Genomic DNA, 13832 nt, shown 5'->3' on the forward strand with positions numbered 1-13832 from the left:
TTAAACATGACTCATGCAGAAGGAAAGTCAAGGTCATGGAGCGTATGACAATGCTTCATCACTCACCTGATCTGTGGTCACTCGTTTTCAGTTTTATCGCTGGTTTCTGAAGTCTTCTTTTCCTTTAAAAACACAGAATTTCACATCTTAATGATTTCAGCATATCAAGTCAAAATACAAGCCATTGGGACATTTCAACATGATGCTGTTATTATTTTATTTAACAGTTTGCTTGAATTTCGCTGGTGTTTCATCTTTGTGAGGCTCATGTACTGATGATCATTCACAGAGCTACTCAAGTGGAGATAAATTCAAACAACTTTTTTTCTTCAAACATGCATCCACCTTTTTACTAGGAGATCTTAAAAGGTCACCTGAATTCATGTTTAACATCACTTTCTTTGTCATGCATGAGGATTCAGAACACAATGGCATGCAGGCAAATTGTGCAGGATTCAAAAATAATATGGCATGCTTGAAAAAAATATATAAAAAGCTTATTATGCAATAGATAAATATTCTTACATAACCACTAAAAAGCTATGCAGATTTAAAAACAAATCTGTGAGGTCAGCTTTAATAATCTATGTCCAGGGTTTTCAAAGAGGGGTCCACAGACCCTTGAGGGTCCCTGAAGGCACTCAAGGGTGTTAAGCAAAATAGTAAAGCCTATATTAGGCCTATTGTATGTTATTTATTTATTTCTTGAATTTTCATTAGCCTATACGTCTAACTATTTGAACAAACATTTACTAATGATCGGTCCAGAATTATAATCTATAATCCGGGTGAAGGGTCCCTCATTTTACACATGCATTTCAAAAAAGTTAAAGTTTGGCATTAATGAGAAACGATGCTTGACAGCCTAATATGAGAAACAACTTTGTAAATGGTTTCTAAAACGGAAAGAAAATAATTTAGCACATGACAGACTAATGAAATTAAGTGCAGCGGTATACATAATAAAAAAGATATTTCTTCGCTTCAGTTCTTTCGGTGCATGTCAGTTTTATCAATGTTTACGCGGGATTCAATTTAAAGTTTCTTTTGACGGTTAAAGAGCGCGTGACGTAACTTTAGTGAGACCTAACAGTAACGTCAAAGGAAAATACTTTAGGCGAATAGATTAATATAACTATTTTCAACATTTAAACTTCCTAATGAGAACAAAAATCGAGTCAGTCATCTTTTATTTCGGCTATTATTTGGTGGTGTCTTAATTTTAGTCAAATGTTCAGCTAAACAGGAGTTTTTGGGCATTACCGACGCGTGGAGAGTCACCTGAGGGGTTTTGGCACATTTGGGCGCGTTGATAAACAAAAGTGCTGACTACTAGGTAGGTAGTTTATTTCGTTTTGAGACCCAGTCACGCAGACGTCGTGTTTTTCATTTAACTGTATGTGAATTAATAAAATATTTCGTCAAATACAATAAATAATTAAAAGGTTTAAAACCGGAGGTTATATTCCATTATTTGGACGTACAACAGTGGAAAAGCGAGGCAGTTAAAAAAGCCAGCGAGTCTGTGGTGTATGCAAAATATTTTCATCTAACGCTAGGCCTACTGTATTGGGCCCGTTTAAATCTGCCAATGTAAGACTGCAAATAAAGGATGATTTCCGTTCCCATTTCATTTCTTGGATCAGAGGCCGTTGCTAAGATACCAAACTCAGAATTCATAAGTTCAGCGGAGAAATGATTGACATTTGCTTTTTGAGGTAAAAATGAAAGAGGAATAATAATAGATAAAACGTCCAATTTTATTGTGATTAACAGTATACCTGTTTGAAACGTAATCTATTTGAATGAAATTCAGAGAGCTGACTGCAAACAAAATTACAAAAAAATTCGAGGTATAGGTTAAATATAATGTGTTATGTGTGTTTAAAAAATACAACTTGTCACTAGCACCAATTTTAATAATACAAACATAACTCCAGTACTGTCACTAAAGCCACCACAGATAGTGAACAGTATGCCAGCATTAAGGAAACAATGAGATTATACAATTTGCATATTTTTTTATAAATAGGCTACTATCTAAATAATGTAATCTTGTCATTTGATATTTACAAGCTTTTGCTAGACCAAAAAAAGGATTTGACCCTAAAAATGGCAGTTTTTCAGAACAGAGTAGTCAGGCAAACCAAATAAAATTTTATTACCACATTCCTGACTGTAAATTAGCAGCCCAAATTCATGCATCTTACAAAATTGAGCCAAAACACACTCAAGATATTACATTTATAGCCACACCCTTATACTCACACACCCAAAGAGAATCAAAACACACATGTGGCCGATTGTAAGGCCTTGTTGCAAAAAACTACAACTGCTTCTTGACATCATAAAGCAGTGATAAAATAAGCATTGTGTTATCCATCTCTTCCTAAATTCACAAACACAGTCTCTATAAGCATAAAATTAATTATGCATATAGTTAATAATAAATAGACTCTTTAAATATATATTATCAGAACAAAATAAAGGCCACGCAATCGAAAACTGCTCAAATATCCCCACATAACCCTGCCTGCAGCATCTATCCTCGTATTTTGAATCTGGGATGCAGAGTTGGTTACATTTAATTCAGATTAGTAGACGTAGACAATAGCAGTGCTGCGTATGCCAGGTGCTAAGACAAGACTCCATCTGCTGGGGCCCCTAACGCAGGACCAGACACATATTAATGTGGGAAAATGTCTGGGGCGCCTCTCAGACAGGCCTCTCGCTGCACCTCAGACTCGGTTTGTGTCATGCATCTATTACACGTCTCTGCCCTGCACCCCCACAAATTTCAACATCTTGTGATTTGTGCGGAAAAAAAAATGTTTAAGCAATCAGCAATTATCGAGACAATCGGAGGTCAGTTTCCTGATTCCATATAACCATCATACAAAACATTTGCCATTCACAAATATTGTCAACATCACCTTTGTGGTATTTTATCAACAACAAAAAAAGAATGAGGAGATTACAAGGTTGCTCTTATTGTGTCAAACTCAAAGGCGTTTCTTTTCGTACAAAGGAAAAATGCGTAAAGATCCATCTCTACCTGTCATATCACTCATTCACAACATGCATTTTAGCTTTGCATTTATCATTATCACATCCTAGGATCAAAAATGGCTGTGTGTGATGTAGCACTAACCAGACAGGGACATAAATTGCCAAAAATAACAGCTAGTATATGTACTACAACTGTCAGATAGGCCTATAAATACTAGAGTGCGTATCAGAGGCCTAGTAGTTTCATAAAAAAAGTCTCATTTTAAAACAAGACACATTTGCGCACTCCATGTGTCATAAGCAGCCTGTTTAAAATAGCCTTGACATTTCTTTTACGGTATGATGTCATGAGTGGTTTTATGATTAGAATCAGCAACAAAATTACGAAGAAAAGGAAAAATCCACTAAGCACAATAATCCTCTTAGGCAGATGAAATTCTAAAATATCTTGCAAAACGCACAGGTTGACAGGTGTACAAAGACGAGGTCAGCCTTTTACCTCTTTTAACCTCAAATAGGAAACATTGTATAGTTTATATTTTATAATAAGCCACACATATGGATTATTTCCTAGGTAAGGCAGTACAATAAGACACAAAGAGTGTCAAACCACACACCTCCGAGGTTTGACTTTCCCATATTACATGAGGACCACGTGACCCAGAAGATCCGACCAATCGGTTGAAACACCTCGATGAACCGATTCCTGTCATCCCGAATTCATACATCAACATCATCATCACGTCTATGAAGGAATGTTGCCCAGCACAAGCACACTTGAGAATGAACGCCAGGTCCGTATCCGCCTTATTATCAAGCCCTTGCGTTCTGTCCGCGTACTAACGCGTCCCTATGTAGCCGCAGGCAGACTCCACGTAAAATCCATGTTTTCCACATCAGCTTCAGGTATTCCAATCCTTCCAGACCACTGAGACGCATTAACGCATCGCCATCTGCATGCCTACCGGATTCGATGCTCTTTGTAGCGGACATCGCCGTCTCCCCCATACCCCGACCATCCACATCCCTCCGGCTTTCCAGACTCGTTCCCATTCAAAGCGCTCCGAAGTCTTTGGAATTAGTTTATACTTTCGGTTCTCTAGCTTTATGATATCACATAAACTCATACAGCTAGATAACCAAAGAGAAAAACTAACCCATGTGTCTTAAAGGGACCGCCGCGTACGCCAGATACAGCTTCTGTTGTGGTCACATGGAGCTATTGCATTCACTGCCGTGTGTGTATGTGTGTGTGTGCAGCTCCTCCGATACGGTCTCACTCTCTCTTTCACGCGCGCGCACACATACACGTGGGCTAAATACACTCACATTAGGTGCATTTGATAGTCTAGCGGCTACTGCGCACCTCGTGCATTTGGACATCTACCACGTTGCAATTCATGTGTGCGAAACACATTCTTTATGCATTTGGCTGAGCGAAGTCGGATCATGGGATGTTTAAAAAAATCAAAATACACGTCCAAAAATTGGGACAGGTCGTTGGAATTAGGCTAAGCAATACAATTAGAGCTCAATATGTCCACGCGCGTTGATGGCACGCTGTCAAAGCACGAGATGAAAATTGCATACCCTACGTAGGCTCTACTACCTTATTTCAAATAATAGTGAATAATAGCCTATACCTTATAAATTATCGTTTGGATATTTTACAGCACAATGAGGTGTACTGAAGGCTATCGATACCCTGCTGGATGCATAAGGATATTTAGACTGTCGTTAACAGGCCTACATTGGGTATCTGGCCTTTTAAATTGCCTTCATCTCGTAAAATGAAATATTAAAAGGTGTTCTAAAATGCTCTCTACAATTCAACCTGTCATACTCAATTTGATTTTAGCCAGGCTATGTAACAGACAACCCCTTCAGATATTGCATCTACATCAAATGAAGCAAATAAATAAAGCTAAATTGCCAGCTATGGGGTTCTAATGGTTCTTTCTTCAGTGGTCCAGTAAAGAGTATAACCCTAAAAAAACAAATAAACAAACAAAAAACGGTTTGGCAGTTCTTGAGTTAGCCTATAGGTCTTTGTACATTATAAAGTTCATGATGTTTCATTCGGTTCTTCACATCAGTGTGTTGGTTTCTGGGTTCTTTGAAGCACCAGAACACTGATATTTTCCAAACAAACTCGCGAATAAAACGTTCTCTGCAGAACTTAGAAAGGTTCTAGAGTTCAGACTAAAAATAAAAATGTGGTTCTTATTGGAACTTTTATTTTTAAGGCTGCTATGCAAGTTTTAGTAGGCAATATCTCATAAATCAGTCTATACACCATGACCAAGAATTTGGCGACTGATTTGACAGGCTAAATAAGAGGCTATAACCACCTGACACATAAAATAGCTACAAACGAAACCGCCGGATAGGTTAAAACGAAGTTACGCTTGAAATACACAATATGCCTCTCAAAACAACGCACATTTAATGTCACAAAAAGATACGTACTCACAATTTAATTTCCCATCCAGCGTTTCCAAAACCGTCCAGAACATCCATTTAATTCAGACGACAACACTCACGAAAAAAAGTTAATCTCAAGGTTTACGTGGTTTACAGATGTCTTTTCGATGCCTCGCGATTTATTTGCTAAAGTAAAGACGGTAAAATAGAAGTAAATCTTTGTGGCGAAATGTTCGAGCTGAAAAGCCGAGCAGGAGGACGCGCAAGGCTCCGGCAGCAGCGGTGCACGGCTGAAGATTGAACTGAGGGGCTCCTCTGGGCAGGGCCACGGGGGTCACACACCGCCAACACAACTGTGATGTCACCAGCATTAACCATTAATGCTTATTGATACACATGGCTGAGCAGGGCTGAGACACCCGGGGGACGCGCCCGTGACCGAGCACTACTCGCAGCTTCAGGAAGACTCGTGCTTAAGCTAAATATTGACCTCTTTAACCTGCAACATAATCTATGAAGTTATTCAAAATATTCATACCAATAATGAGCTGAATACACGTGTTCTATGATTAACATATGTTGCTTTTCTAATTGACAAGTCATGTTGATGTTTTGTGGGGCTCAAAAATGTCTAGGAAGTGTAGCCTAACTGCTTCAAGACTGTAAAAGTGTCTAGTAGGCTATTATCTTAGAATTTTTATCTTAGTATTTTCTTTTAACATAATATATTCTAGTATTTTATTTAAAAGCAGTGATTTTTTTTATTTTTTTATTGTTAGTCCGCCAAATCAAAGTCAACGTGGTTTAACCAACATGCAGGAAGCCAATTTGTTGTCATATACATGCAGCCTAATTGTCTTAAGACTGAGTCAGGTCACACACACACACACACACACACACACACACACAGGAAGTATTTAGTATGTATTTACCAACACTAAACCAACATTTAAAAAAACTAAATTTATCATCTCGAAATTTTTTGTTTATAGCCGCATATTTCTATTGATAGCTATTGCTGTATTTGCTATTTTATTCTCTGATATATGTGTATTACTAGAGTATGCACGCAATTCAATACAAAAGAAGAAACATTTAAATCCAGTTTGTGTTTCTTGTGGCGCGGAATATCACACTGCGTTCTTTATGAGGTGCCACTGTACAAGTGATTCTGCAGTTGTGGCCAAATAAAACGTTTATTGGCGTTGCTTGCAAACGTTAAACACCATGTGTAAAAACTCGTATAGCTGCATAATATAGTCTACTGTATGAAGGGCACGAGAGCAGAAAGGTTATACGGTATGCTATACGTTACTACGGATCTAATGTGTAAGCAGGGCAGAAGTGTTACGCAGATTTACGCAAATTTAAATAAAGCGACTTAGTGCGCCATCAATTACCAAAATGAAAGAAATTAAGAAATGTGCGTGAGTTTCTAATAAAATACGTTCTCAATAAATACATATAATAAATAAACATTTGGATGCAGACAAGCAGATGGAGTCTCTCCTTCTTTGTCTCTCTCTCTCTCTCTCTCTCTCTCTCTCTCTCTGACAGACAGATACACACACACACACACACACACACACACACACACTCTCTCTCTCTCTCTCTCTCTCTCTCACACACACACACACACTTGGCCTATCCTTATTTTCCATTAAAATATATTCCCCAGGTTATTTGGGAATGGGATCTCCCGGTGGCTCCATATAAAGCAGAATGGACTAGTCCATTTAGCAAGAGGAAAGCAAGATATTTCGTGTGCACTAATGAAACCGTGTAAAGCAATAAACTTGATATTTCGGCTGATGTAAAAACTCGATCTGTGCTTTAAACCAAAGCAACAAAAAAAGTGTTTTGTTTTTTTATAAAAGCTGCAGAATTCTAACTGTACATAATGCAGCTGCAAGCGCGTGACATACATCTGAGAAAATGAGAGCATTATCAAAATAGATAATGACAAACTGTAAGAAAAATTATTATAGCCTATTACTAAATAATATCTTGCTAATGAAATCCACAGGTTAATTACAGACAGTAAGCCTATTTAGAAGTTAAACGACACTATTTGAGAATTAATGAATTACACATAGGCCTATAGCCTATTCGCTAATTTCATTAAATTCGTGCTAAAAACATCTGACTAAATTTCTCGTCTCTAGGAAAGTCTTCTGGTTTGTATGTTTTTAAACTCTATGAGTAGCCTACAACGCAACGGGAGAATGCCTCATTTTAAATATGAGATTAAATATGTCAATAACATGAACGTTATATCAGTCTCAGCATTATGAAAGAAGTGAATGAAATTATACTTTCTACAAGCGTTTAACGATAGCTTTTTGAAAAAAAAAATTCTTCCCAGGATGATTTTTAAACATCTGCTCATTGAGAACCTTTTTATTTCACATGAGCCTGAATAACCAAACTGCGTAATTTCCAATATAACCTTGACAATGATTTTAGGATAAAATATTCATTTTAGTTTTAGGTTGTTGCATTTGTACAGTTACTATAGGCTAATGTTAAAAAAAAAGAGAAAAAAAAAGAAGAACTATCTCTTATACTTTTGTCACGGTCAAAATCTATAAGCACTTGATTTGTATACAATGTTTAATTCTAATTCTTGTTTTATAGGCCTCAGTACAATTTTACTTAAATAAAGCTTGCCTTTTATTTCTGCAACCACATTTTAAGTAGGCCTTATTACAAAAAAAAAGTATTGTTCGTTTTTTGTTATTGTTTATAACGCTCATCATTAAATACGCACAATTTACGACATACAATGTACATTCATGCAAATGCAATTGTGAGAGTCTCTCAGTCTTGCACCTTCAATCTCAACCCCCGCCCTCTGACACACACACACACACACACACACACACACACACACACACACACACACACACACACACACACACACACACACACACACACCTCCGCATGATTTAGACACTCCCGCTCTTTGCGTCATGTCCTGTTTCAAATATGCGTTTCCCACCCTGCTCAAAAATACACTGTAAACCCAAGAATACAGGCCTGCAGCACACCATTTAAAGCAATACATCGCATCTTTAAAACAAATAATTGTGAGGTTTTTTCTTGTTCTTTTCTTTTATAACCATAGGATAGCCTATGTGAGCAAGACTAATTTCATCCCAACTGAAATATAAATAGCAATAAGAGGTGTGTTTTGCAACATGCCTCGCAGTTTGAGACGCACTGAAGCTCATTCAGGTTGGAGGGACAGGGACCTGTCCTTGGTGCTGAAGTTCAGATTACACAAAACACCGCTTATATCTTTCATAATTATATACTGGTAAGTAACTTTGTAACTTTGACATAGCCCTTGTAAACTGTAAAAAAAACAGTTGATTTTTTTTATTTTCCCCTCAAAATGCTCACATTTGCTTCATTACTACAGTTAGACTAGTTGCAGCTAATGCAAATTGCTGCGTTTGCATTAGCTGCATATAACTGCTGCGTTATTTAACATATAGGCTAAATATACAAATTGTAAATAAATAAATAAGTACGAGAATATTTCGTTTTCAAAAAAACAAAAACAATTAAAGATCATGCAAAATCAATTTAGCTTTACAAAATGTATTTTTTAAATCATTTATAGCCTACATTGAGCCGTGTTCTTGTTGGCATCAACTCACAAAACGGTCTTATGAACCGTAATATGAATATCTCTAAATAAAATATTTGTTAAAGAAGTGGCTTATTATTATTTGTTCATTTTAAGATTTTAAAGAGCGTGTTAAATTATTAAGTTCAACTCTACTGCAGGCAAATAAAGTTTCAACATTACAATTCATTATTTTTACTCAATAATTCCTACTTAAAAGTCGATACAAAAAAATAATAATTATATAAGACCCTGTTTTATCCATCAAACCTTTTTAATTCTTACCTTATAGTAGACAGTGATGACGGCTCATCTCTGAGTGCCTGGAGAAACAGAAGTTGTAATGAGAATCAACGAACAAACAATGCTTCCTTAAAACCTTCTCATTCATTTCCATTTCTTCACGTTTGATTAAAAAAAAGAAGTAACTATTGTACCCAGTGCTGCAATAATGCAAATACAATACGAGTATAAGGCTATTTAATTGACGCTGCCTCGTAACAACACTGTGGAAGTTTAAAGTTAAATGTTTTACTATGGAGACACAGTATGAGAGTTTACTAAACGTACAAGCACGTGCTTCACTCATTCACTCATTTACACACACACACACACACACACACACACACACACACACACACACACACACACACACACACACACACACACACACACACCTCATTTTAGTTTTTAAAGTTTATAAGTGTTGTTATGTAGGCCTGTTATATATTTAACTATAATAATAATAATGTGTAGCCTATAGCTTACAATGAAAAAAATCTCTTAAACTACAACTCTCTTTCAGTCTGTTGTGGCTGGGAAGAATACAGTTTAGAAAGGGGGGAAAAAACGTTTGGGGCCTTTTGTGGGGTTCCAGGGATCCTCTTGGTCTCTATTGTTGGTCGCTCCAAAAGCCTGATTAATTAATTTCACACTGTAGCTCCGGAGAAAATTTTCCCACAAACAAGTGACCGAAAAAAAATCCAGCCCTAAAGAAAGAAGTCAACATCAAGTTCAACAACGTGCGGGCTGCTCATTATCATGACAATAACGTCTGGGAGCACAGAAGTCCCCTCAACAAGAGGGTCTGGCGTCAATACACTCCACCTCCCGGACCCCGGAACATTTTCCCAGGCTCCTCTAACAATCGCACAACTGTTTGCTCCCCGGGCTCGCCTAATGATCACTTCATACGACGCTCAAAAGATGATTTAGTTAAAATACGCCACATTAACTCTGACAAATGGAAACTTTTCCCCCCCTCTTTCCCCTTAACAAAAACAGCACGAGAAATAGATTGCGTGCAAATAATCACACGTGAAATGTGCACACATTTATTCAGACGAATCTTTGAAAAACAAAACTGAATTGTTTAATTTACTGGCAGATGTGATTGCCTTAACTTTACTGTAAGAAATACAGTAATGATGCCAAATTAGACGGCGTATATTTTACAGTTTCAAACTCTAACTGTAGTTTACAAACAAATTTTCAATTATTGTAAAGTTTATTGATAACAGCACATAACAGTGATACAGTGCAGGACACATGATTTAAATGTGGTCCCTATGGCAGCTGTGGCCAATGAAAACACCAAACAAACACAATCAGGGTAACACAACTGACACTAAACATGAACCAAATCACATAGGATGTAGCATTTACACACTGCAGTAACTGGAAAATAACTTTATTCAATAGTTATTGGCTAGTAGCCTAGTAATACATCCATTTTCACTGTAAATTATAATATAGAGACCAAAAATGCATGTTGTATTGTAGATTTTTTACATTCTTTGCGCTGAAATTATAACATTTTACTGTGAAGTTAAACAAACATTGACTGATTACTGATAAGTCAATACAAATGAATGTTCACTTACCAAACTTGGGGTGATCCATTACTACACCACAATATCTAATCCACAGGTTCAAATAAATAAATAAATAAAAATTCTTTGCAGCTATGCATTTGTTGAAAACGAGAACAGCCATGAACTATTCCCGAGAATCGCGTTAAACGCGCAACTACGTCACTTTAAAGGGCAACACGAAAAGTATTGATGTCCATTATAGGCTACAAACAGCCATTGGCGTTGGCTTGAGTGATCTGACGCTCTGTTAGCTCAACTGCACAACTTGTTATCCAGATTCCTGCTAAGTATCCAGTGCTGCTACTCCGAGGACGGCTGGGATCGAGTCTGTTCGTTGGTCTCATGCGTGGACGTGTGTAGAAACTCAAGCAGCTCGCGCGTAAACGGCGTCCCGTAGTGAATTGATGAGTTATTGTTCCAAAGTCCGCGTGCATGATCCATTTATAGTTACGCCCATCTTTTTTTCTATCGCTGTTTTAGGTTGGCATATGGGCAGACTAAAAGAAAGCTAGTCGGTTTCGTTCTATCCACGAATACGCGAAGAAATAAACGCAAATTGTCCATAGGATTAGATCAGATTTTAGACGCATACGAAGCTTATAGCATTTGATTTCAATTCTATATCTATAATTGTTAAACCATCACAGAACCTGCAGTTGCACTTGCTCACACCTTTAGATTCCTGTACTGACAGCACACACACACGCCCTAACTGGGAAGTGCGTGTGTGCAGTGCAGGCCAATAGACGTTCGTGTTATTTATCCATCAGTTTTTCACTAGACATTGGCGCCTTGTTGCTTTGAAGCGTCACGTGCGTAAAATTACTGAAGACAGTTCGGGTAGCTATCAATCCATATTTGCTAGTCTACAGCTTATAGGATGTCAGTGAAATTTTAAAATGGAGGTGTGTGCGTGTGCGTGTGTGTGTGTTGTGTGTGTGTGTGAGAGAGAGAGAGAGAGAGAGAGAGAGAGAGAGAGAGGAGAGAGTAGAGAGAGTGAGAGAGAGAGCGAGAGAGAGAGAGAGAGAGAGAGAGAGTCTAGACTCTGAGAGAGAGGGCTGAGAGTTATCATTCACCGTAGCCGAAAGGGATTCAGGTTAAAACGTGTATGGAGTTGCGTATTGACGTCATAGACCTGGAGACTTGTGCGTACATATATTATCGTCGTTCGCCTCTTGTTGGTGAAGACATTCTGCTTTCCTCATTTATTTTAGAAACACAAAATTAATATGGGTAATATCAGGAATAGTGGGTAATATAAACACACACACACACACACAGTTTCAACTAATTTCAGTTTAAGTCAGTTTAATTTACTCACCAATTTTACTTAAACATCCAAGTTGATTGTACTTAAAAAAACTTAAGCAAAGATTTTTTTTTCCTACAGAAAACTTTCTTCATTTTTGCATTTTCAAAAAAACATCACTTAATATGATTTATAAGTTTTTTTTCTTAATGGGGACCAAAAAAATGTCCCCACAAGGTCAAAAATTACTGGTATTGCCATCTTTGTGGGGACATTTGGTCCCCATAACATACCAGGCCACATCACACACACACACACACACACACACACACACACACACACACACACACACACACACACAAACAAGCATTGGGTTTCCATGTTTTATGGAGACTTTCTATGGGCCATGACTTTAAAAAAAAAAAAATCACTCAGTATGATTTATAAGAAGTTTTCCTCATGGGGACTGTGGAAATTGGCATCTTTGTGGGGACATTTTGTCCCAATAATGAAAATTGAGTAGGCCCACATATTTCATTAAATATACCCCAAAAACTTTAGTGTAATGTCTTAAAAATATTTAAGGTTTTCTTTAATGATAGCTATGGCGCAAAACAAATTGGATTGAAGTAGGCCTAGAGGATCTTAATTAATTGTGCCCCGAGAATTTCTTTAAAAAAACTCTATCTGGCATAAACCGTATTCATGCTTGAATCAGAACAGCTAATCTTCTTTAACTCTTTCTGTTGAACAACTTGCAAAAATGGAAAGAATGAGAACAAAAATAAGGCTTATATTTTTTTCCATGTCCCATACGATCAGTTAAAAGCTTGGATTATTACATCCTAGACCATGTGACATGTAAACTATTTGTATAGTTGATATAAATTCAGGTAGCCTATTTTACCTTGCCAAATCAAATTTTAAAAATGACACCACTCAAAGAGAAACAGTGAATGAAATTAATCGGATCTAGCAGTACACAATTCAACGCACCAGGCATTGATATTTAATTCCTTGAATTTTCATGCCAGATGGAAAATATAGAAAGAAAACATTGGTTCATCAATCAATTTTTCTCTCCTATAGGCCACTGCAGCTCATTTCGTCCTTTTATTAACAAGTCGTCACTGAAACAAACAGAAAACAGCGACACCCATCGGTAAGACACTGCAACTGTTGAGATGGTAATGTAAGAACCGAGCTTTCCGTCGTAGGCCTATCGATAATGCATGTTTACATATCAAGAGACCATTTGTGTAAATCACAACCGTTTCAAAATAGCCTACCCATACTATATTTTAAATCGTTTTTAAATCATTCAGAGAATATAATGTTAGGAGCTAAGTATTTTAAAGATTTAGGCTAAACCAATTGACAATTTTGAGATCGCGTCCACTTGAATGCAAATATTACGATTTATAATGAAACAAAAAATAATGAATTAACTGTAGCACCACCAAATCTACAGTAGACTATTTCATATAGGCTAGTTGAGATGAATTTGAAGCCAAAATAGTAGGCTATATAATATATGCTCATTGGCGAAGCACCAAACAGCGTCGTCATTTAGATGAACTAAAATTCAATGAATTAAACTCTAGCTATTTTTAATACAAAATACAATTCTGAAGGTCGCTAA

The 13832-nt window shown here is 37.0% G+C and overlaps 1 long non-coding RNA gene across 1 annotated transcript in view; it reads right to left on the minus strand.

The window, feature by feature from the left end:
* LOC306987671 overlaps nt 1-11860 on the minus strand; it is a 37802-nt gene extending 25942 nt beyond the window's left edge. The window contains exons 1-3 of the long non-coding RNA XR_013795227.1: nt 10951-11860; nt 9353-9390; nt 67-122 (exon numbers count right to left, since the gene is read on the minus strand). This is a non-coding gene — a long non-coding RNA (uncharacterized lncRNA). The remainder of the gene's footprint in view (nt 1-66; nt 123-9352; nt 9391-10950) is intronic.
* Between the last annotated feature and the right edge of the window lie 1972 nt (nt 11861-13832).

This window comes from Phoxinus phoxinus (genome assembly GCF_949152265.1).
Source record: "Phoxinus phoxinus genome assembly, chromosome: 20".
Taxonomy (NCBI): domain Eukaryota; kingdom Metazoa; phylum Chordata; class Actinopteri; order Cypriniformes; family Leuciscidae; genus Phoxinus; species Phoxinus phoxinus.